Source organism: Budorcas taxicolor, chromosome 10 (genome assembly GCF_023091745.1).
Source record: "Budorcas taxicolor isolate Tak-1 chromosome 10, Takin1.1, whole genome shotgun sequence".
Lineage (NCBI taxonomy): Eukaryota > Metazoa > Chordata > Mammalia > Artiodactyla > Bovidae > Budorcas > Budorcas taxicolor.
The window spans coordinates 84706807-84730525 of NC_068919.1; the positions used below are offsets into that span (position 1 = coordinate 84706807).

At 46.9% G+C, this 23719-nt stretch overlaps 1 pseudogene; it reads right to left on the bottom strand.

The window, feature by feature from the left end:
* Positions 1–5280: 5280 nt before the first annotated feature.
* On the bottom strand, positions 5281–23465 carry LOC128054843 (glutamine synthetase-like; annotated as a pseudogene).
* Between the last annotated feature and the right edge of the window lie 254 nt (positions 23466–23719).

Genomic DNA, 23719 nt, shown 5'->3' on the forward strand with positions numbered 1-23719 from the left:
AGCAGCCTGCCCGAGTCCCCTGTGACCTGAGCTCTTGGCTCTGCTGAAAATGACAAATGGAGAAACTGAAGGGCCTGAGTGTCACTGCAGGCATCTGACAGCTCAGGAGACGGGCTACTCAGCCCCCCTCCCTGACCCTCCCAGCCACCTGACTCAACAGCAGTGCCTGTGGCTTTGTGGGACAGCTGTGGCCTTAAATGGCACCAGAGCTTAAGATGTGTCCCCTATTTACATAACTGCCGCTTTAATGACTACTTCAGGTCCTTCTGTGGTCCCAGTAGGTTATGGGGAGAAGAAGTTAAACAAACATAAAAAGTGAGGGAGGAGGAGAGTAAGGACTTGACTGTAGATTTGTATTTTGTTTCTCCAACTGAGTGTAAGTCATTAAAATGGGGAACTTCCCACCCTCCCAAACCCTGAATTATTTCTGATAGTTTACCACTAGAAGAGGGAGTTGTGCCTTGTGCTGGCATGCTCAGTCATGTCCGACTCTTTGCAACCCTATGGACTGTATGTAGGCCATCAGGCTCCTCTGTCCGTGGGATTTTCCTGGCAAGATTACTGGAGTGGGTTGCTGTTTCCTTCTCTAGGGGATCTTCACAACCCAGCGATTGAACCCACATCTCCTGCATTGACAAGTGAATTCTTTACCACTGAGCCACCTGGGAAGACCCAGAAGACTAACTAAAGACTAAAGACTAACTAAAGTAAAATAATTGACATTTGGAGTCAGGGCAGAGCTGAGGGGGTCGAGATGCTAATTTGTGTATCTAAAACTGCTTGTGAATGTAGTTCCATAATTCAAGGCTGTTTATGAATATTGGGCTACTTTGTAAAACCCAAACCTTTTTTTTTTTTGCTTGTCTGATTTTAGGGATTGTAAAGTCATTCATTCATTAAACAAACATGTATTGACTGAGGGGCTATGCTGTGTACTTAGTTACTCAGTCGTGTCTGACTCTGTGAAACCCCATGGACTGTAGCCTGCCAGGTTCCTCTGTCCATTGAGATTCTTCAGGCAAGAAGACTGGAGTGGGTTGCCATTCCCTCCTCCAGGGGATCTTCCCAACTCAGGGATTGAACCCAGGTCTCCCTCATTGCAGGCAGATTCTTTACCATCTGAGCCACCAGGGAAGCCCTAGATTTCATGAATACAAGGTTTATTCATTGGGCAAATATTTGCTAAAACCCTACATGCAGGCCCTCTGTTAGGTGCTGAGGACAAAGCTATGAACAAGACAGACATGCACTCTAGCTTTGTAGCCCTAGTGGGGAATAAGAGGCAGATGAATGGCCAGTCTAATATACAGTACAAAATGCTAAGAGGGATTTCACAGGATGCTCAGGAAGTTCTCAGTAAGAATCCCAGACCTGGACTTAGGGATTCAGAAGAAAGTGACAGCCAAGCTAAGCCTGATAGAAAAACAGGAGTCAGCCAGGTGTGGAGATGGCTGTAGAGAGGCAGGAGGGAAAATCATTGCAGGCACAGGAGCGACCTAGTACAAAAGAACTGGAGAAGATAATCTAGGTTATGCTTCAATAAACAAAAGAAACCCTTCAACCTCTAAGTAGCTTAATACGAGAAAACTTCTCACTCAAGAGAAGCCTGATGTGAGATCAGGGCAACTGCTTTCATGGGATGACTGAGGGATCCAGGATGCTTCCATCTCAAGACTCCACCGTTTCAACATATGGCTGAGGAAGAAGAAAGAGAGAGAAAAGGAGGGGAAGGGGCAGGAAGAAGGAGAAGAAAAGGAAGGCAGAGGGAGGGAGTATGTTGGAGATTCAAGTGCTTTAGCCTAGGAGTATCCACTTGACTTCTGCTCATACCTCATTGGCCAGAACTAGTCACATTGCTTCATCTAACTGCTACAGGACAAGAAATACAGGCAAGCATATGTAATATTTGGTGACACTGTGCCATACAGACAGTGAAGATAGCACACTGGGAAATAGCTAGTCCTTCCAAATAGCTGGAACTTGTGTGTGTGTGAGTGCATGCGTGTGTGCGTGTGTGTGTCTTGGGGATTGGTGGGCAGGGTTGTGGAAAGAAATTGTAAACAGTGAAATAAGCTGAGGCCAGCCACAAAGGGCCTTGTAGTCCATTTTAATATTGAGGAATTTGGACTTTATGGAGACATGGAAGAATTTCATTAAGGATCATATTGGCTTTCCACAAAGATCATCTTAGAAAGATCAGGCTTTCTTATAGAGACTGAGAAGGAGGGGGCAAGATTGGGGAACAGTTAAGAAGGTTTTGCAGTTGATCAGGTAAGAGATGATGGTGCTTCAACAAGAAGGGGGCTGTAAGGATGAGAGAGGTGGGTGCATTCTCAAGAATGATGTAGGGTGTGGAATCAACAGGTAGGAGGCCAGAGACGGGGAGGGCAAAGGGTGAAGCTCAGGTGTGTGGGTTGAGCAACTGGATGGAGAGTGATCCTGCTTATCTGCTTGGAAGGGCAAGGGAGTACATTTAGGGAAAGACAATGCGTCCCGTTTGGGAGCCCCTGGATTTGAGGGGTCTGCAGAACATCAAAGGGGAGAAGTTCAGAGGACATTCGGTCTGGATCATGGCTCCAGTGCTTAGGAGAGTCTGGTTGGTGGTGTTAACAGGAGAGTCATGAAGATAGAGACGGTATTAGAAGTCACGACTATGGAAAGTTGAATTAAAAAAAAAATCCATGCTCTTGAGTAACTAAAAGTCTAGTGGGGGGTGGGGGCTAGACATAAAAAGTAATATTAGAATTCCAAGTGAATGGTATAACACTGAAGAATGTATAAGGATCTGTGGTGGCACAAAGCCTGGGAATCTGCATTCGTTTGTGCAGCCTTCTTTCTCCCTGAATCTGCAAAAGCTTGACAGCAGAGGGCAAGACTGAGTGAGAGGTAGGAGAGTCAGGGAAGGGCAGTCCACGTGAAAGGAAGAGAAGGTGCAAAGGCATGGAGATGTAAATGAAGCCTTGCCCAGCAAATCTCGGTTCTGGAACACTCCAGTGTGCCCTTCTGAGAGGAGGGGTGGCAGCTGCACTGGAGGCCTTGAGGAAACACCTGTCCTCAGCATCTCAGCTGTGCGCTCTAAGTAGGAGAGTGGCTTTATGTGGTTGAAGGGTTCAGGATAAGATGGTTGTTGTTCAGTCGCTCAGTCGTGTTTGACTCTGCAGCACCCCAGGCTTCCCTGTCTTTTACTATCTCCTGTAGTTTGCTCAAACTCATGTCCATGGAGTCAATGATGCCATCCAACCATCTCATCTTCTGCTGTCCCCTTCTGCTACCTTCAGTCTTTCCCAGCATCAGGGTTTTTTCCAATGGGTCAGCTCTTCACATCAGGTGGCCAAAGTTTTGGAGCTTCAGCTTCAGCATCACTCTTTCCAATGACTATTCAGGGTTGATTTCCTTTAGGATTGACTGATTTGATCTTCTTGCTGTCCAGGGCACTCTCAAGGATCTTCTCCAGCACCACAGTTCGAATGCATCAGTTCTTCGGCGCTCAGCCTTCTTTATGGTCCAACTCTCATATCTGTATGTGACAACTGGAAAAACCATGGCTTTGACTATATGGACCTTCGTCAGCTTTTGAATGTGATGTGTCTGCTTTCTAATACACTGTCTAGGTTTTTCAGGATAAGATGACATCTTTAAAATATGTGAAAATTTTTTTAATCATGGAAGTTTTCAAACATATAAAAAAGAGAAAATAATACAGTGAACTCACATGTATTTATCATCCAATTTCAGTAATTATTAACATTCTGCCAATCTTTGTTCATTCACTCATTTCTCTTTTTTGACTGTTATTGTTGTTTAGTCACTAAGCCATGTCTGACTCATTGCAACCCCACAGACTGTAGCCCGCCAGACTCCTCTGTCCATGGGATTCTCCAGGCAAGAATACTGAAGTGGGTTGCTATTTCCTTCTCCAGGGGATCTTTCTGACCCAGTGATCAAATCCATGTCTCCTATACTGGCAGAGAGATTCTTTACTGAGCCACCAGGGAAGCCCTCTTTTCTGATTACTAGAGTATTGTTGTAAATTTTCTACTATGGAGAAAGACTGTGGAGAGTGTAATGAACCCTCACATACCCATTACCTAATCCCAGGAAACATCAGCCCAAGGTTATCCTCTGATCTGATTACTCCCCTACAGTCACATCATTTCACCTGTAAATACTTAAACGAATATATCTCGGATAAGGACTTAAAAATGTAACTGCAATATCATTATCATAAAATGAAACCTTATAAACAAAGCAAAATTAAAACTTTATAAGGTAGCATTTAACAAGCTTTGGAGAGGTTTTCGGTAAAGCTGGAAAATCCTATGACTATGCACAAATGTGCTTCAGGCAGCAATTTGGGATGTTCAGGTTGGGATAAATCTGATCCCTTCAACCAGACAGAGCACACTAGACAATCCAGGCTTGGAGCTGTGGGTGTGCGTTGGGGAGAAGGAGTCAGAGTGAATTTAGGGAAATGTCAGGGTTACCGGTAGGAGGCGGGTTCAGAGGTTAGCAGCCTGTGGGGCCAGGAGAAGCTCTGGTAGGGAGGGGAGCCCCCTCAGTCCTACCGGTGTCCTTGGCAGGCAGGAGGCATCCTTGCAAAGGAGAGAAACTGGGAGAAGAAGGGATGGAGAGGAAACCAAGAGAAGGGGGTGGGAGGAGAGAAAGGGTCTGTTATTGAGCAAGAAAAAGAGGAAGGGGGGAGCAAAACTAAGCAGTGGCTGAACCCAAGCATGCCGGGTGTGGGGGTGCTGCCTCTGCCCCTCCAGGCTTCCGAGAGGGGCTCCCCCAGACCTCTTTGGTCTCTTGCTCACCCCTTTAGTGAGTTACTCTGTCAATGGAGGGAGGTTCGGGGCAGGTATGAATTTTTCTGTAAGGGAAGCAGGCTCAGTGTGTTTGGCAGCAGGGCTCCACCAGCGCCCGGGGTGGGTGGGGGTGGGGGTGGGGCTGGAGGCCTGGCACCAGGGCCTTGGCAGAGCCGAGGAGGTGCTGTCTGCAGGATGGCATCCGCCGAAGCAGGGAGAAAGAAGGCTGCACAAACGAAGGGGCTGATCCTCCCCTCGGAGGGGGGCCGCGAGGCAGCAGTCTCCCCAGTCTTGGTGGGCCCGGGGTTCAAGGGGCGGGAGATGCGGTTGAAAGCCCGCTCCTGCGCGGGGCGGAAGATGGAGAGCGGCCTCCTTGGTCTTGACCTTGAGTGCCGCTTCTAGGAGGGCAGGAGCTGTTCGGGGTGTGGGCAGGGTGACCTGGGTAAACAAGAGAGCCTCGGGTTTGGGTGAGTCCGCGTTAAGAGTATCCTGAATCTCCCCGGCTAAATCCCCGCCGCCCGTGAGGGCGTGGGGACAGGGGCTGGCCCTGGGCGCGGCTGCACAGGGTGCGGTCTCCTCTGACCTCCTCCCAGCTGGAGACGCTGCTGGTGATGCCACTGGGAGAGAGAGAAATTTCGAGGCCAGAGTGTGCCTTCCTGGAGCTTCCTGCGGGAAAGGGCGATGCTTTACAATTCTGTCTCAGCCAGGTGCTCATCTTGCAAACCCGGTGGAAGTCCCCCCAGGAGCACAGAGACGGGGATTCCTCAATGGCCAGTTGGCGGTAGACATCACCCAGAGCGCACTTTGGCAGAGTGCCTCCTTCTGGTACATCCAGGATGAACTTCCAGAGCCCTTGGTACTTGAAGGGGCTGACGCTGGAAAATCTCTTTCTGCCCTTTCTCACTGGATAAGGTACAGGCTGGAGGAGAGCTGCATGGATCAGAATCTGCACAACTCAGCTGGTGGCCACATGAGGTCCAGGAGATGAAGTCAACAACAGTGTGGCTTCCAGGATGGTGATGCTGGTGAACATGTAGCAAAAGAAAGTAGACTGAATCCATCCAATCCAGGGACTTGCCTTCCTCTGCCAATAGCAATAATTAACACACTGAGTTCTTCTTGGGTGCTGGACACTGTTCTGCTAAGCATTTTTCTAATGTATCTCTTGTATGTTCTGAACACGCATTATCTCGTTTCATAACATTATTCCTGATTTTACAGATAAGGAATCTGAGCCACTAAGAGATGACATCACTTGGCCAAGGTCACAGAGCTTCTGGGGCCAGCTCTCTGTTTTGCCTTTGTGAAGAACAGGGAACATGCCTTGCACTTCTCTGAAGGAAAAACAAGCTGATGTCAGGGATTCTTTCAAGAAGGCGAAATTTCAGGGCCATTGCTGAGATCACCACCCATTCAGCAAATGTCCCGAATGCTGAATGCTCTTCTGTGTCAAAGCACTTGGCGTAACTGCTGTTCCCCATAATGACCTGCAACCACCCAGGAAAGGTTATGTTCTCCAACTCTGTTTAATAAGGTGGGGGAGCAAGTAACAAGCTTTGAAAAGGTTTCCATCAAACCCAAATGACCAAAGAAACACTTAAAGGAATTAACCCCCCTCTTTGAAAAGCTTGGCTAGTCTGGCAATTCATTCTAGAGGATGCTTCATTTTAAATGTTGTCCCCTCTGGAAGGTCTCTGCTCTGCTGTTAGCAGTGTTGCTGTTGCATTTGTGGAACAGGAATGAACAGTGTCTCTTTGCTATTTCCCCATCAGTGACTCCCGGAAGATGGCGGGGAGCACGTGGTGAAGTTCTCTTTCTTCTACCCATCTTAGTCTGAAATTCCCCCAAAGCTTGGGGCCCTGCAATGGAGCCGGTAGTTTCCCCAGCAGTTGCCCTGGCATCTTGCCCCCTGTACACAAAGCAATCACTGTTGCAGAAAATGAGGGTCCTGTGACCATTTGGCACCGTCCCCTGCCTGGCATTTGCGTGGGAGAAGGAACTTTTTCTCCCTGACAATAGATTCTGATCACAAACCAGGTCCCTTTCAGAGAAAGAGCTTCCAGAGAATGGCTTTGCCTAGAGGTAAGAACTAAGTGGTAGAACAGAAGTGACTTCCTATGGAAGCCTGTTCATCTCACTGAGACATGAGTGAAGGCTGGGAAGGCCCCATACAACTTTCTACCTTCCATCCTGATTGCTCTCAGCTCTCACCCAAGCTGCTCTCTCTTAACCTTGAAACCTTTTTTCAAATCGTGGCATAATCTGGTCCCTGGTCTCTGTGATGTGCACCCTGTGGTTGGTTAGTGGTCTAGAATTCCAGCCTCACCTCTAAAGGCAGATGCAATGATCCTTCCTTACAGATAGTGTTTCCCTGGGTTGATTTACTAAGAAATTAACGTTAGTATAATGCCATTAACTAAACTGCAGATTATCTTTGGATTTCCCCAGTTTTCCTACTAATGTCTTTTTTTTCTTCTGTTCCGAGATACAATATTACATTTAGTTGTCAAGTCTCTTCTGGTTTGTGAACATATCTCAGTTGTTCTTTTATTTTTCATGACCTTGACACTTTCAGGTGTTTTACTGAATGTGCCTCAGTTTGGGTTTGTCTGAGGTTTTCTCATGATTAGACCCAGGTTGTGGATTTTCTAGAACACCGCAGAGGTGAAGTGCCCTTGCTTTCACACCATATCAGGAGGTACATGACACCAGTATGATTAATCAGTGGTGAGGCTAACCTTGATCATATGGATAAGGTGACTTTACCAGTTTTCTCCACTGTAAAGTTACTGTTTTTTTCCTTTCTAGAATCTACTTAATGGAAGTGAATCACCATGTCCAGCTCACATTCAAAGGGAAGGAAGTGAAGCTCCATTCCCTTGAGGAGGGAGAATCCACGCGTCTATTTTGGAATTCTTCTATAAAGAAGATTTGTCTCTTTTCCATAACTTATTTATTCATGCCATGGACTCATGGATATTTATTTTATTCTTTGAATGATAACCCAATACTTTCTCAAATCATTGCAGTTTTGGTCATTGAGAACTTCCAGTTTGACTCTTGTGTCCTTTCGTATGTTCCCCATTTTTTCCCCATTTCTTTACTTTCTGGTACTATATGATGCTTCAGGCTTACTACGTATTTTTCCTGCTTCAGCCCAAGAATCAGTTCTTCCTCTGAAGCACCATCGTTACTTTTATTTAGAAAGGTATTTAGAAACCAAGTTCTGAACTCCTGGTGTGCTTTTTGCTACAGGGGTTTCATTTGCTTCTATACCTTCTTGGTGAACAGAGTTAAGAAATATATATATACACTTACCCATGCACGTGCACGTATCTTCATTTATTTTTGTGTCTATATGCATACCTATATATATGTGTATACATGCATACACATTTACCTATGCATGTGTGCATATCTGAATTTATTTCTGTATCTATCTGCATGTATACTTAACTAAAAATGAGTTCATACTGATATCCCCAGCTCTGATTCAGCACTGTAAGATTCATTCTGGCATCCCTTCTCTCTTCATCATCACTTCTTTCTCTGACAGTAAGAAACCTGGTTCCCATTGTCTGTAAATTATATACTTATTTGATCAACCCTATTAGACATGTAGTTTCAGAATTGCTAATCCATATCCCTATTGTATTTTGTACTGTTTTTTCCTTTTGTCTTTAGCCTTATGGACTCCAGTCAAAACATCATTTCCCAAAGTTATTGAGGTCAGCTCTTTTTTTCCCCTTCTTGATCCCATCTTAACATTTTCAAAGTGTTTCCACATCTGGCTTTGCCTTTGATTACATCATTACTGATGTATAAGGGAAGAAGAAGCCATGACGTGTGGAGTTTGCATTGGTTTCTCCTGCTCATGTGAGCAGTCGGATTCCTGATTAGAACTTGGTACTTCAGGCTTTGCTATACTTTCTGTGGAGCTGCTTTTGCAGAAGGGGCCTGGGCTGCAAAGACAGCTGTAACATGGCATGTCCAGTAGAAGGAGGAGAGTGACCGAACAGCTTGTCTCTTCGTTGGTCTAGCAGAGCTCTTGGGTATCAGGGGAAAGGAAGCTTAGAGATTTCATGGCTCTAACTAAATCCCCGCCAGATGGGGAAACTGAGGCCTAGAGGGATGATGTGACTTGTTCAAGATGAACTCACTGGTGAGAGACGTAATGGGGATAGGAGTCAGGGCTCTACACTCCCATGTCTGTGCTTTTCTCACCACTCTGTGAGAAGAGGTCTGCAGAAAGAAGCCCTGTGAAATTAGTTAAACAGGGTTGGGAGAATTCACCACTGTTTCCTGAATAGAGAGGCAGAGCCAGGAAGATTCCTTCATATGTTATGCTTCTTGAAATGGGGGGAGAGTTGATTAACAAATGACTAGAGGGTCTGGAAATTTGGTTCCTACCTGTCACACAGTAGTGACTGCATCCAAAAGTGGCCACTTGAGGGATCTTGTACATTCCAGAGCTACCATTTTTTATTAGTGTCATCTCCTCTCTTAATTGTCATCCCCCTTCTAACTAAAATGCTGAGGAGCATAGCATCTGTCCTGCCCAGGTCACGGGGTTATTTTAAGGCTCCCTAGCTAACTGGAAGGAAGGAATCAGACCTTTATCTTTACTGATTGCTGTTTTCCTATTCTCCAGCACAGTGCACGGAGCACAATAAGAATTCAATAAGTATTTATTGCATGAATGAAGGATCATATGAGATGCTTCAGGTAAAAGTACTTTATCTCTCACACACTGTATAGACATGAGGAAATGTTAATGGCATTCACTAATGCTCTGACCTTGGGCAAGTGGCTCAACCTCTCTGGACATCAGGGACTTCACTTGCAATATAAGAAGCTCCAGGCTGGGGCTTCCCTGGTGGTGCAGTGGTTAAGAATCCACCTGCCACTGCAGGGGACACAGGCTCCGTTCCTAGTCCGGGAAGATCTCACATGTCTGGGCGCGACTAAGCCTGTGTGCCATCGCTACTGAGCCTGCTTTCTAGAGCCCACAGGCAGCAACTGCTGAAGCCTGTGTGATCTGGACCCCAGGCTTCACAACAAGAGTAGCCACAGCATTGAGAAGCCCCATGCACAGCAACTAGAGAGAGACTGTGTGCAGCAACAAAAACCCAGTGCAGCAAAAAACAAAACAATACATAAATAAAAAAGATGCTCCAGGCTCATCTTGTATTTGAATTAAGCCAGATGATCTCTATCGTCCCTTTCATATCTGTACTTCTGTAATTTCTGTGTTTGCTGTTATTATAAAGAGCCTTGTGAGATTTCCAGATTGCTTTGGGATGATAGAATATCACATCCTGTCATGGGCAAGAGCAAAGCTGACAAGTTGATTTCTTTTTCTGTGTGAATTGGTAGTGGCTGCCTGGAATGCAATGCGAGAAAGACTCTGAAGGTCCATGGTGTAGCATTATAATAATTGATTAGTGATGTCTGTCATGGGCACAGAATACAAAGCAGTAGCAAGCATGCCAAATATCTGCTATCTCCAATTTAAAGTTGAAAACAGCAGCTGCCCTGAAATTTCTGGGAGCAATGTTATTTTTCTTTGATTTTTGCATGATAATGGAGAGACCACTTGGGTAAGGCCAGGGCTTCCTGGAGATATACCCAGAGCTCTACAGACTTGTAGTAAATCACCTTTCTGCCTTTCATTGCCTTTTCTTGTTATTTATTAGGCAAATAAAGAAAATTAATGTGATTGACTAATTCATTGTTAAGAAATAAAAATCCAGACTCAGTGTTTACCATTCTGATACTCAGACACAGAGTATGCATAGAGTCTGCTCTGAAGGAAAATGAGAATGTCAAATGACATAAAAATTCTACACATGAACATAAAACCATCCATTCAATAAGTATACGAACACTTATAATGTGCCAAGAAGGCCCAGGTAATGCATTATGCTGAAAATAGAGATGATCTCTTCAGGAATATGGCCTTTTCCCCTTCTCTTATTTCCTTAAGAGTGGTGGCCAAATCACTGATTGGTTGCTATGTGTGTGTCCTTGAGTTTTCTGAGTGTAACTCTTAATACCGTACTGATAAGGAAATAAGTTTTGGGTCTGACTCCCAGAATTCCTGAAGGAAATATACAAATAAGGCTCCTTAACTCTCTCATTGCACATAGGAGACCCTGCCAGCCATGGAAGAACCTTCACAGTCCTCAGGTACTATCCTGTTGTTCAATGTACTTTAAAAAAATAAACGGATTCATTTTTGGCTGCCCTGAGTTTTTGTTGCCGAACAAAGGCCACTCTCTAGTTGTGGTGTGCAGGCTTCTCACTGTGGAGGCTTCTCTTACTGCAGAGCGCAGGCTCTAGGGTGTTGGCTCAGTAGTTGAAGGGCACTGGCTTAGTTACCCCGTGGCATGTGGAATCTCCCCGGACCAGGGATCGGACCCATTTCCCCTGCATTGGCAGGCAGATTCTATACCACTGGACCACCAGGGAAGTCCCTCACTGTGCTTTTGGAACACAAGGATGCTGTGAAGATAAGGATGTTCCCATTCTTCCTTGTCTACCTGGAAGTGTAGAGAGGCCTCCGTATCTTGGTTTGGGGGTCGTGTGTACTGATCCCCACCTCTTGTCATTTCATGGCTGTGAAGAAATGTGTCACAGTGGAGGACTACCATGCCAGTCTCCTGCCCCTCTTCTCCCCCTAGGGTGGTCCTCACGGGCTGTGGCAACATCAACTTCTAGTTCCCTTCCCTCAAGTTTGGTCTTTCTCCACCGTCCAGGCAGTTCCTGAAAAGGCTGCATAAACTGAGTGAGTGATTACTTCAAGACTTGAAATAGCTTTTTTCCTGTCCCAGATATGACACAGTCACTTCCCCAATAGAGCCATCACTCCAAGAGGAACAGGATGTCCTTGTCACCGAGCCAAGAGGGTCACATGATCAGACAGTCAGGGGCCTCTCGGGACCTCGTTTCTCTTTAAGCTGTTGGCCACAATTTGTCCACAACTTGTCCACAAAAGCCTCTCTGTGACAGACGCTGGCAAGCCATTCAGAACCTATCCTCTTATAGGGCTTCAGTCCTGAGTATTTCTCTAGGGAATAAAATAAGTGTTTGATGAATGAACACTAGAAGGATAACAGGGGAGAATTCCTGAGGAGGATCTGTGGTGACCACATGGAAATAAAGCCAGTGTGCTTGTGTTTCTGAAGTAGAAGAATTGGGGACTCCCCATAAACCAGCATTCTTGTTCCCTGCGGTACCCTTCAAGGAGACCATAAAGTTTGGAAAGGAGGCTGAACTTCCTCACTGGGGAGTTCTTGGTCTGGTCTGGAGCCGGCTGGAGTGGAGAGTGGGGAGCAGAGTGAGGAAAGCGTTGTCTTAAAATTCAGGATCAGGCAGAAGAGAAAAGGCATTTATGAAGGTTGGCCTCCAACCCTAACCTCAACTCCAGACCCCCAAACCTTGCAGACACATGGTCAAGTTAATTGGGAAGTCACCAGGCACTCCAGGGGAAACTATGATTTAGGCAGCTGTGTAAGAGCAAGGGTGAGGGAGCTGAAAAAGGTCTTCCAGAGGCCCCAGAAGGGGAAAATGAGCTGAGTCAGAAGCCAACAAGAGGAACCCGAGCTGGAGGAACTTGGTCTGTAGATTCAGAGGCAGCCTCACTCTGGGGGAAGGCTTTGGGTTTTTGCTTTTATTTTTTTAAATCTTGAATTTCTGATGCCATAAAAATCTGTGAGAGAGGCAAAAGTGATTTTACCTTATTTAGTGAGAGCTTCCAATCAACTAAAAGTCACCTTTGGGGTGAATGAAAGAATCTCCAATCAGGCCAGGATAAATATATAGAACCCTAGCCGATTTTCCCCAAGGCCACCTGGTCTTGCTGGTCAACCTGCCTCCTCCCTCCAAGAGTGGAATAGTAGATAATTCCAACAGCTCCAGGGCTTTTTGACTTCTGGAAGAACTGGGGCTGGCCATCAGCCAGGAGAGGTCACATAACTTCGATTGCCTGAAAAGTGGGAAAGTCACTGGGCCACGCCCATCACAGAGCACAGTTGAGGAACACAGAGTTCACTCGAGCTGGTCTAAGCAGGAAGGAGTTTATCTGGGGACATTGGGAAGCCGGTGGAATCGTCAGAAGGACTGGAGGAGCAGGTTCTCAGCTGAGCCTCTGGGAACAGCTCCTAGATTGCAGCTTGCAGGGTTGTGTTGGCAGAGAGAAGCTGCCATTGCCAGCCACGGAACCAGGCTTGTCTCTGCTGCAGGCAGGGCGTGGCCATGTGCCTCCACTCCCAGAAACCTGCCACCATGTGGGCCCCCAAAATATACGCCTGCACTCCTCCTGTGTCCTCAGCTGACTTCCAAACCAAAGTCTCTTGTAGGTGCATCTAAGTGACAAAATCTAAGCCACATATCTATACCCAGGAAGGTGAGAAAGGTCTGCACACACACACACACACACACGCACTCAACATGAATATCCTTAAATGTGGCTATATCATGCAAAGCCTTTTGAGAAGTCAGGAAAGGCAGATATCTGCTAACTGGGGTCTGTGAGCTGTCGCTTGAGGTGCTCAGGAAATGGTCATGCCCTGCTGTGTGGGTGAAGGGACAGATTCCCTGGTGGGCTTCCTTCGGCAGCATTCTGGTCTGTTGGCCTCAGGCAAAACAGGGCAGTAAGAAGTACTTGCCTTCAGGGCTCTTCATACGACCAACCCAGACTGTCATCACCATTTATTTAGTTTTAAGACACTTTCAGAAAGAGATTTGAGTCAACCTGGGTGTTGTTTTGCATACTGCAATACTAGTCCATTCTGGGCCTTGTGAAAGACACAGTTATACACAAGGCTTCTGGTCTTGATGGGGAGCCAGGAAAACGTACTCGCACCATCATTATGGAAATAACCACGTTATGAAAACCACTACCTGAATGAGGCAGAGCTGTAGTTTGGGCTGGTCAGTACAGCTTTTTGGAGGAGATGGGAGTGGAGCTGGTGCTGGAACAATGGGTAGGGTTTAAATAGGCAATCCTGGAGGATGGGAGTGAGGTGAGTGATGCTCAGAGGGGATGGGGTGTATGTATATGAAGGAAATCTAGGGATTTCTTTGACTGTCCAGTGTTTGATCCCTGGCCGGGGAACTAAGATCCTGCATGCCTCATGGTGTAGCCAAAAAGTTAAAAAATAAAAGAGATCCAGTCAGTTACAAGTCTGGAGGCAGTGCAGGACGTGAGCAGAAGAACTGCAGGAAGTTATCAATGGATACTTGAACTGGGCCATGTTTTAGGGAATCTTGATTACCCCGTGCATTAGTCAGGACTATCTTAGTTTTAAGTGATAGAAATACAACTCGAGTTAACTTAAGATAAAAGGGAATGTATTGTTCCATCTAATTAAAAAGTCCAACGGCACAAGTTTGAGACATGCTAGAACCAAAAGAGAAGGCGATGGCACCCACTCCAGTACTCTTGCCTGGAAAACCCCATGGACGGAGGAGCCTGGTGGGCTGCAGTCCATGGGATCGTGAAGAGTCGGACATGACTGAGCGACTTCACTTTCACTTTTCACTTTCATGCATTGGAGAAGGAAATGGCACCCACTCCAGTGTTCTCGCCTAGAGAATCCCAGGGACGGACGGGGGAGCCTGGTGGGCCGCCATCTATGGGGTGGCACAGAGTCGGACCCGACTGAAGCGACTTAGCAGCAACAGCAGCAGCAGATCCAAATATTTAGATGATCTCATCAGGACTCTTTCTCAGCTCTGGGTTCATCTGTATTGCTTTCATTTCCCAGCAGGCTTTCTCCTTTTGGTGGTCCCTGGCAACCCCAGGCTTACATCATCTCAGTTTAGAAATCTCTTGCCCAATGTTTCTAGCAGAATTCTCAGGGCTGAGGTTTGTTGGCTGGCTCAGCCCAGGTCATGAGCAATCCCTCCCCATCCCTACTAGAACTATAAACTTGACTAAAGGAAGCTGGGGTCTCTCACTGACCAGATCTAGGCAATGGCATGAGAGGGCAAATTCCCCTCCACCCCAACCACATGGAAGGATAGTCACCTACAGCAGATGGCTGTGGGTTCCTCATCCTTATTTCCTTGGTCCTTTCCCATTTCAGTGGATGCTGGCTCAATTTCCAATTGTTAACACCTGCATCTCTTTACCTGAAGCTTTTCTCTGGCCACCAGAAACCACTTGTACACTTTCAAGACAGGCCAGAGCACCAGGGAATTAATATCCGCTCAGAGCAGTCCTCAACCAATCGCTGATGGAATTGGTGCATAAACGCCACATTTATATTTAAATTATATTTAAAATGTACATAGTAGTAGAGGCATGCTAATTTTAAGGAGGAAGAAACCTGTAGGGGCTCTAATTCACATCTTCTGAGGTCCAGTTCAGCAGGAAAGAGAGAACCACTGCCCCCTCCACAAGTCCAGGTCTGATGCTCATTGGTTTATATGGGGCCCTATGCGCTCTTGGTCCAACGGCCATGGTGAAGAGAATGGAGCATGAGGATGGGTTGAGAACCCAGATCCTGTGCTCCACTCTGGAGCCAGGCGAGGCCTCTCTCTGAGATGTTGGCACTGAGAGTTGGGGAGCAGGTTCTCCAGGGGAAATCAAGGTACCGTTCATGAATAGAAGCTAGGTGGCAAACATAGCAGGTGTTTCCCCAGAGTCAGTGCTCTTCCAGAAGTCTGTTAGGCTCCTCAATTCCTGTTGCTCTCGTACAGGAATGTACTATCAGTTGCCTTCGGTTCTCAGGTCCTTGAGTAGGAGAGCAGTCACCTCGGCACCAGAGAGGTGAAAAGGTCCAGAGTCTGCTGCACACTGAGATAAGGGATGCAGCCTGGGATCTGTAGCAAACATTTTTGAGGCGATTGTGTGTACCAGGCTCTGTGCGAAGTGCTTTCCCAGATTGTCACATTTTATGAGCCTCATGGCTACTGCAAGGTAGGTGCCATGACTAATTTCCCCATGGCAGAGGAGGAAACAGGCTCACAGAGGCTACGAAACTTTCCCACTCAGGGACACATGGCAGTAAGCGCCAGACCAAGAACTTGATCTGAATGGTTTGGTTTTTAAGACTTCCAAAGGCTTATCATCCTGGGGAAACTGAGGCAGCATCTGGGTGACCCTGGCTGTTGGGGCAGAAACACCAGCTGTGTCCTCCTCCAACCTGAAGGGGACTTGATGCTGGTTTTAAGTGCTGGAGACAGTCTTTAACAGGCAGCGCTTCAGGACAATGACTCCTTTGGAGAAGGTGAGGGAAGGGCTTCTGGAAAGATCATTCAGACAATATCAAACTCTCTTTAAGGTAGAAGGATGGTTAATGATAGCCTCCCTCCTGCCCCCCTCCCCACCACCCCCACTCTGCATTCAGGCTCAGCCCCGCGTCAGTTAACATCCTATTCTAGTTTCAGTCCCCTCACCTCTGGGAGTGCTGGAAGCTCTTATTCTGCGGCCGGGGGCACTCCAGTCTGGATGGACACCTCCCACCCGCTCACCCTACTTTGCTTTTTTCATGGCGCATGTTATACTGTTAACGTATTAGCTATCTCCCCCTATGGGAAGAGCTTCCCTAGTGGCTCAGACGATAAAGAATCTGCCTGCAATGCAGGAGACCTGGGTTCGATCCCTGGGTCAGGAAGATCCCTTGGAGAAAGGAATGGCTACCGACTCCAGTATTCTTGCCTGGAGAATTCTATGGATAGAGGAGCCTGGTGGGGTGCAGTCCATGGGGTCACAGAGAGTCGGACAGGACTGAGCGACTGACAATCATTGGAATGGAAGCCCCAGAGGAACAGGATTTGTTCAGAGCTGTCTCCCTAGTGCCTAGAACTGTACTTGGCACAGAGAAGCTATTAGTAAATATTTGTTGAATGCATGCCTGTTTCCCCGGCACTGTGCCTAGTTCTGCCCATGCATTATCTCATAGAATCCTCAAAAACCTATGGGTTTGCCCACATTGGGCCCTAGAACCAATGTCAGCAGATAAAGAAGTAGCTCCGTACCCCGTATACCACCCCAACCTGTGTTCTTCTACTGGGACCTGGGTGTCAGGAGCCCTCAGGACAGGTCAACCAGACTTCACAGGCTGCGAAATTCACAAGGCCGGGTGTCTGGGGCTTCCACCCTGGCTGCTGTTAATGGCAGCACCTGATGCCAGCACCTTCACGCCTCCCTTAGTGTGAAAGTCTTTGGGGGTACAGGGCAATCACAGCTCCCAGAACCTTCTTTTCAGAAATTAGCAACAAAACAAAGAGGAAAGAGCTAGCTATCCAAGTCAGAGCTGGAGGGACTTTGCTGCCTGTTGACCCTGGGGAGGACCATCTCAAGACAGTAGGGGTGAGGAGTGGGCTTGGAGTGGGGGAAAAAAGAGGCTATCTTGCCCTCCTCTCTCTTCTGCTCTTATTGCTAACCCCCACCACCGCGGATCAGCAGGAATGAGGACTTTGGCCTGGTCAGCATTACCCCATGGATAGCCCAGCATGCCTTTTGAGACAAACAGCACATTTCTCCATGTCATACCCCCAGAGCCAATAGCCTCCCCTCCATATGTAATGTACTTAAAGCCTGGGAGTCAGGACTTCCCTGGTGGTCCAGTGGGTAAGATTCCGAGCTCCCAATGCAGGGGGCCCGGGTTTGATCCCGGGGTCAGGGAAGCAGACTCACGTGCCCCAACTAAAGATCTCTCATGCTATAACGAAGCTGGAAAGATACTACATGCTGCAACCAAGACATGGCGCAGCCAAATAAATAATTAAAACAACAACACCACCGAAAGCTTGGGAGGCAAACAGCAGCCTAGGGTGGCTCACGAGATTTCTGGGGTACAAGTTCATGGTTCTGGAAAGGCTAGAGCACTGCCCTGTCCTGCAGAGTGCCCCCCTTTCCACATTTTGGCTGTGGGCGCCTTTCCTCTGGCCTGATCCCCCATGCACACTTCGTTTACAATAAGTTCCCTCTCATTCAAAGGCTACCTGCCTTTTGGTTCATTGACAAGTGCACAACAAATGCTTATTCAAGACTTCCTAGATGCGAAGTCAGACCCACGACAGTGGGCAAAACAGACAAAACCCCAGCCTCCTTAGATCTCCCAATCCAGTGGCAGAACCATTCATTCAGCCCACAACGCAGGCCTAGTTCTGGGTTCTTAGCTACCCTGGTTTAGCCTCTAGATGCGTTTGTCAGAAAGGCATCCATAACTTGTTAGCATGATAACAATGTAATTCAACCCTCCAGAGGATCGCTGCCATGCACGGCACCTCACCCAGCTCTCCTCTCTTCCCCTTTAATCCCGGAGGCTGCATTTCTGGGCTAGAAACATCAGGATTTAGGAGGGGCTTTTTTGACTGTTGTGCAGCCAAGACTGCAGCCGGCGAACATTCCCAGGGTCTGCCCAGTGCCCGTGGCTCCAGGAGGTTGGAGGAAGCCAGAGGAAGGATTCCTCCTCACCCTGGCCCCACACTTGCTGTCTCTGGGCCTGCAGAGGTCAGTGCTGGCAGGTGAGAACACCCAGCTCCTCCTGCGGTGGGTGAGCATCACGCCGTGAATTTGCTGTGTGGTTTGGACCCGCTTGCCGAGTTTTCTGCCTTTTGTTATGATATCATCAGCTGTTCCCTCATAGTTTCAGGGTATGCACAGCGCTCTGTTTATACTCAGCAGCACGAAGTTCTGTGAGTTTGTGTACACAGGAGGCCACCAAATGTCTGGAGAGAGAAGGGGGAGGAGAGAGTGTGCAGACGTTCATCTGAGTAACAGTGGGATTCAGTTCTTACCTAGGACCTCTCAGAGGTCCCCAGCTTTGGCACTGGTGTTCCAGGGCCTGTGTGGGCGGGATAACAGTCTGAAGTGACCTGGGGCTGGTCAAAGAGGGGAAGTCACGGACATTCAGCATGGAAGGACTCTTTGATGTGACTCTGGTCTGACCCTGCCCTGTCACAGCGTAGCAGCCTGAGGTTCAGACACGCGAGATAACTTCCCCAAGGTCATCCGGTCAGTAGAAGAGTTGGTCTGGAATTAAGGATGCCTGCCATTTTAAATCACTGCTCTTTCACCCTCCATTTTATCCTAAACCCATCAATAGTAATTTGACTTCATACAGTCTACATTTTCATGAGCAAAAGTATGAGCAACATTTTTTTGTTAAGAGGTTTAAATATTCCCAGGAGCCTGCAAAGAAAAGAATACAACTCTTCTCAATGTCTGGGTCACTTGCCAAGAGAGCCAGTGCAAGCCCAAGTACAAGTCTTAATGTAACAAACCTGAACCTGAGGTCACTGTCAGTGTTTTCATGCCTGACCCAGCCCTCGGAAGTCTTTGTGGGGTTGTACGTGTATACGTGTGTGGATGTGTGGACATGTGTGCACACTATCAGGGGATTTTTGTTGCAATGGTTTTTGTTGCGCTGATATCTCGAATAAATTTCTGGGACAATTCTTCACTTCCAGAAGTGACCATTTCTGGAATAATCTGTCCTTCTTCATATGCTCAGGCATGATTCATTGCTAGTGGTGGTCAGTGATCCTGATTCATGCTTTTCGTACATGAAGGTGACGCTGAATAGGAAGTACCCGACTTTCTATACCAGCAGTTCAATTATAAAGTGGTTATGGGAACTGGGAGTACATTTTCTTATAAAAACAATATTATATATGGCTATGTGGTTTAGTTAATCCTTGAAACTTGTTTAACTTCATATATATTTGAAATCCTGCCCATATGGAATTAATGCAAGTATGAAACACTACTTTTTCCACCATCCGTGCTTTTAAATAGAAGAACTATAAAACCAAATAAGAATTCATTTTTAATTATCATGAATGTTGGTGGTAAGGGTGAACAATTTTATTAGAAGTGTAGGTAGACTTTGTGAGAATTATAGGTGGGATGCTTAGATATCCTGAGGGTTTGAGGTGTTGGGGTGTTGATGATGGTCCTGGTTTTTGAGTATGGTTAATTTGACTTTTATACCTATGGCTTTTTCTTCTTTCTGTAAGGCATTATTGTTATTGCTGTTTAGTTGCTGAGTAGTGTTTGACTCTCTGCAGTCCCATGAACTGTAGTCTGCTAGGCTCCTCTGTTCATGGGATTTCCCAGGTAAGAACACTGGAGTGGGTTGCCGTTTCCTTCTCCAGGGCATTTTCCGGACCCAGGAATCTAACTGAGTCTCCTGCATTGGCAGGCAGATTCTTTACCACTGAGCCACCAAGGAAGCCCCAGAGCATTATTAGCTATGCTGTTTAAGACGATCAGACATGGGTTTTGGGCTTTTGCTGACAAATGGAATAAAGTGAAGAGAAAAAGAGGGGAAACATTGGTCCTCTTGAGATCACTAGGTAGGAGTCGGAAGAAACTGGACAAATAAGCTGCCTTGCTATGTGAGCAGTGACATCCCACTGTGTGTGGGTCCCCTGGCACTTTTTTCAGTGAGGTAGGTGGGGTGAGGTGGAAGGAACAGGAGAAAGGTGATGCACAGCCTACCGATGCGGCTCCAAAGTAATGTTCAGTGGTGATGCCTGACAGCCCAGGCCCTGAGCTCTCCCTGTGTCCCATGTGAGTGAGTCACCCTGAATCAGCATGAGAGCACCGTTCCGGAAGCCCAGTCCCATGAAAAACATACCCTGCTAGTCAGCAGAGGCGATCTACGTTCACTGATGTCCTCCCCAACCTGGACCCAGCCAGAACTCCAGGACAGCTCCAGAGACGTGAATTCTGGAGCCCCTCAGGATATCTGATCAACCTATATGTTTGGGGCATGAGAAGAAGATAGCGTGGTAGGGACTGACCTTGTGCTTAGTTGCTTAGTTGTATCCGACTCTTTGTGATGCCATGGACTGTAGCCCGCCAATCTCCTCTGTCCATGGGGATTCTCCAGGCAAGAATACTGGAGTGGGTTGCCATGCCTTCTGCCAGGGGATCCTCCCAACTCAGGGATTGAACCTGGGTGTCCCACATTGCAGGTGGATTCTTTACCATCTGAGCCCCCAGGGAAGCCCCAAGAGGGACTGGAGAACACCCCATGAATGGATGGTAAAGGGGGGCAAAGGAGAGAATTTGACATTGTAAGTCTTTCCTGTAAGAGAAGACAAAGGATGACAAGGATGAGGTGTGGTCGCTTCCCTGCATTTTCCACCATGGACATTGACCCTACTCCTGACGTGGCTCAAGTTAGAGCAAATAGAGTGATGTTTAAATATCATCACAAGCACTGGTTAGAAGGAAAGGATCCGTAAACTCATTGTGCTTATGATGCTTACAAATGCTTGGTTTAGAGAAATAAAACTTGATGAGGATGGTCTGAAGTTTTCACAGTCTATGTATTCTCCCAGCTCTTAAAATCTCTCCTTGAACCACACAGGCTGTGGATCTGAACCATGTGCTTTTGATCTCCAAAAATGATATTTAATAAACTCAGATTTCTTAAGAAGTCATCAGCCTACACAGAAATGTTTTAAGAAAAAAATTTATGGAGTTCCTTGTCATATCTATGGTAAGAATGCTGTTTTCTTTATGAGGATCTTTATGGTCTTTGTTCCAGAAATAGCTGTTTTTTCCTAAACACCTGCTTTTATTCTACGGATGCTCTAGATCATATAACTGACCATGTCTCCCTGCTTTCTGTTTATACTCAAATATGAAGCAGTCTTGAGCCCGTGTACAGACCTTCACAACCCACAAAACTGAAATTTCACCCTTAGCATCTTCATCTTCTGTTTTTTTTCCTTAAATTTTTTTCTTATATACCTACTGTTTTGCTTTCATTATACTGCATGTAATTTTTAAAAGTCATCTTAAATTATCCTGAGAGCAAGGTGGTTAAATAAACACAAAGGTGGTGAAGGGGTGCTAGCTCGTGTGAGTCCATTTGCTGACTGTGGTTGGGTGCCTTGAACAACAGGCTATTCATAAGGACAGGAAATTTGCAAGACTGATGTTAGAAACTGGAAGTACCTGCACTATTTATAGTTGCATTTTTAAACAAATTCTTGAATCTGAGCGGTGAATATGTGCTATTCTAACTGGAAAGGTAATTATCAAATTCCTTAGTAGTCACTTGGCCATGGTATAGAAGTAACTTGACGCTCCACTCAGGAGAGCAGGAGGCTGGTGATTTCTTTCATCTAAGCAGCACTGTTTTCTTTTTAAGGTTAATTCCATTCAAAGATCAAAGTCCAAATACTTAATCAAAACCACTGATTTTTCAAATCCACAGCCAATCTTGGACTAGATTTGCAACCACCAAATACTGAAGAAAGCAAAGCGAGATGAAACCAGGCCGTTACAAAATACGTAGTGTATCGAACCTTCCCCTGCCCACCCCTAGTTAGCATTTGACATTGAACTGTGTTGCTCTTCAAATTCTCTCTCCCCTTTTTTTGGGGGGAGGAATTAAGAAAGACCTTGGTACCCCACCCTTTAAGCTACAGCTATTAGGATAATGGAGAGAGGGGTGAGAGTTGAAGTGGGTGTAGAATTAGGAGGGGCTTGATGGCTGCAAGTCAGTCCACTTAGTTTTTGTACTGGGTGAGCTCATTGCCAGTTTCATTGAGAAGATAACGTGCAGGGACTTCTCTGGTGGTCCAGTGGCTAAGACGCCATGCTCCCAGTGCAGGGGGCCCTGGTTCAATACCTGATCAGGGAACTAGGTCTCACATGCCACAGGTAAAGATCCTGCAAGCCACAATTAAGGCACAGACAAATAAATAAATAAGTATATTAAAAAATATTCATCCAGGTTTAAAAAAAAAAGTGAAGACGTGCAGATGAGGGCTTTTGTTATTGAGAAAGGGTCACGGTTGGCAGAGGTCTTTACAGTAAACCTTCTTCTGTCTACAGTCCTGGGAATGTGGGTGCTAAAGCCACGGTTGGTCATGCTGGCTGAAAAGTCACTGATGGTGGAGGTTTCATGGAGTCCAGTTAGGTGCCAGGCATTGTTCAGGTCCCCCTTGGGATCATAGGCTCAGCTGCATGTACCATTTGCTCATGGCCTCCTCAAGGTGTTTCAGACCACTCTCTCTCCTGGCCTTGGTGCTGAAGTTGGGGTGGCACCTGGCATCATTCCAGGTCCCAGGAATGGGCTTTAGGATCAAAGGTTGCTGTCATTCCAAAGTCTTCATATACATGATGTGAGATGAAATGGTCCACCCAGAGATAATGTCTGACGTCCATTCCTTCACAGGGTCTTATCTGAAATTCCCATGGGGCAGCCACGACCTTGGCACTCTCCTCAAAATCTTGACACCTGGTGGTGAGCCCATACGATAATCCCCACCATAATCTTTGCTCCCTCACCACAGTCGTATGGACCTTGGGGTCCAAGGAAGCAGCTGGAAGGCCAACCCAAGGGGTGCTCACCTGTGCCCATGAGAATATATTCCTGCTTTGGTCCAAATGGGGGTGCTGGTTGCTCCCCACGTCTGTGTTCCGTTTATAGGGATGCCTTCCATGGGTCTCTGCAGCCTTTCGGTTGTACTTGAAGACTTCACAGAACCCCAGGTGGTAGTCCTTGCATAACAGGTCCTGAAACATGGCAACAGGGATGAGATACATGTCCCTGTTGGAGCTTCAGACTGAAAAGTGATAGAGCCATCAAAATGCCACTCTGGCAACTCATCTGGCGCTGTCGATTCAGATATGCATAGCTCGGGCTTTCTCACCCCGAGGCGGGGACATACCCACCACATGCCTTTGTTTCAGTGGGAGCTCACTGAGGCGGCCGTGGTGGGAGGTGTCCTGGGTGGCAGGGCAGGCAGGCAGGGAGAAGGGAGTGCAGGGGGGTAGGCCAGGAGACTGGGGGTGCTGCACACACACTGCTCTTCTCCCAACCTTAGCTCTGCCAAAACCATCCCTTCCTTCTTGACTGGGCAAAGAAACAAACTGAGGCTAGAAATGGTTTGAATGGGGCAAAGGGAGGGTGTTTATTTCCTAAATCTCTCAG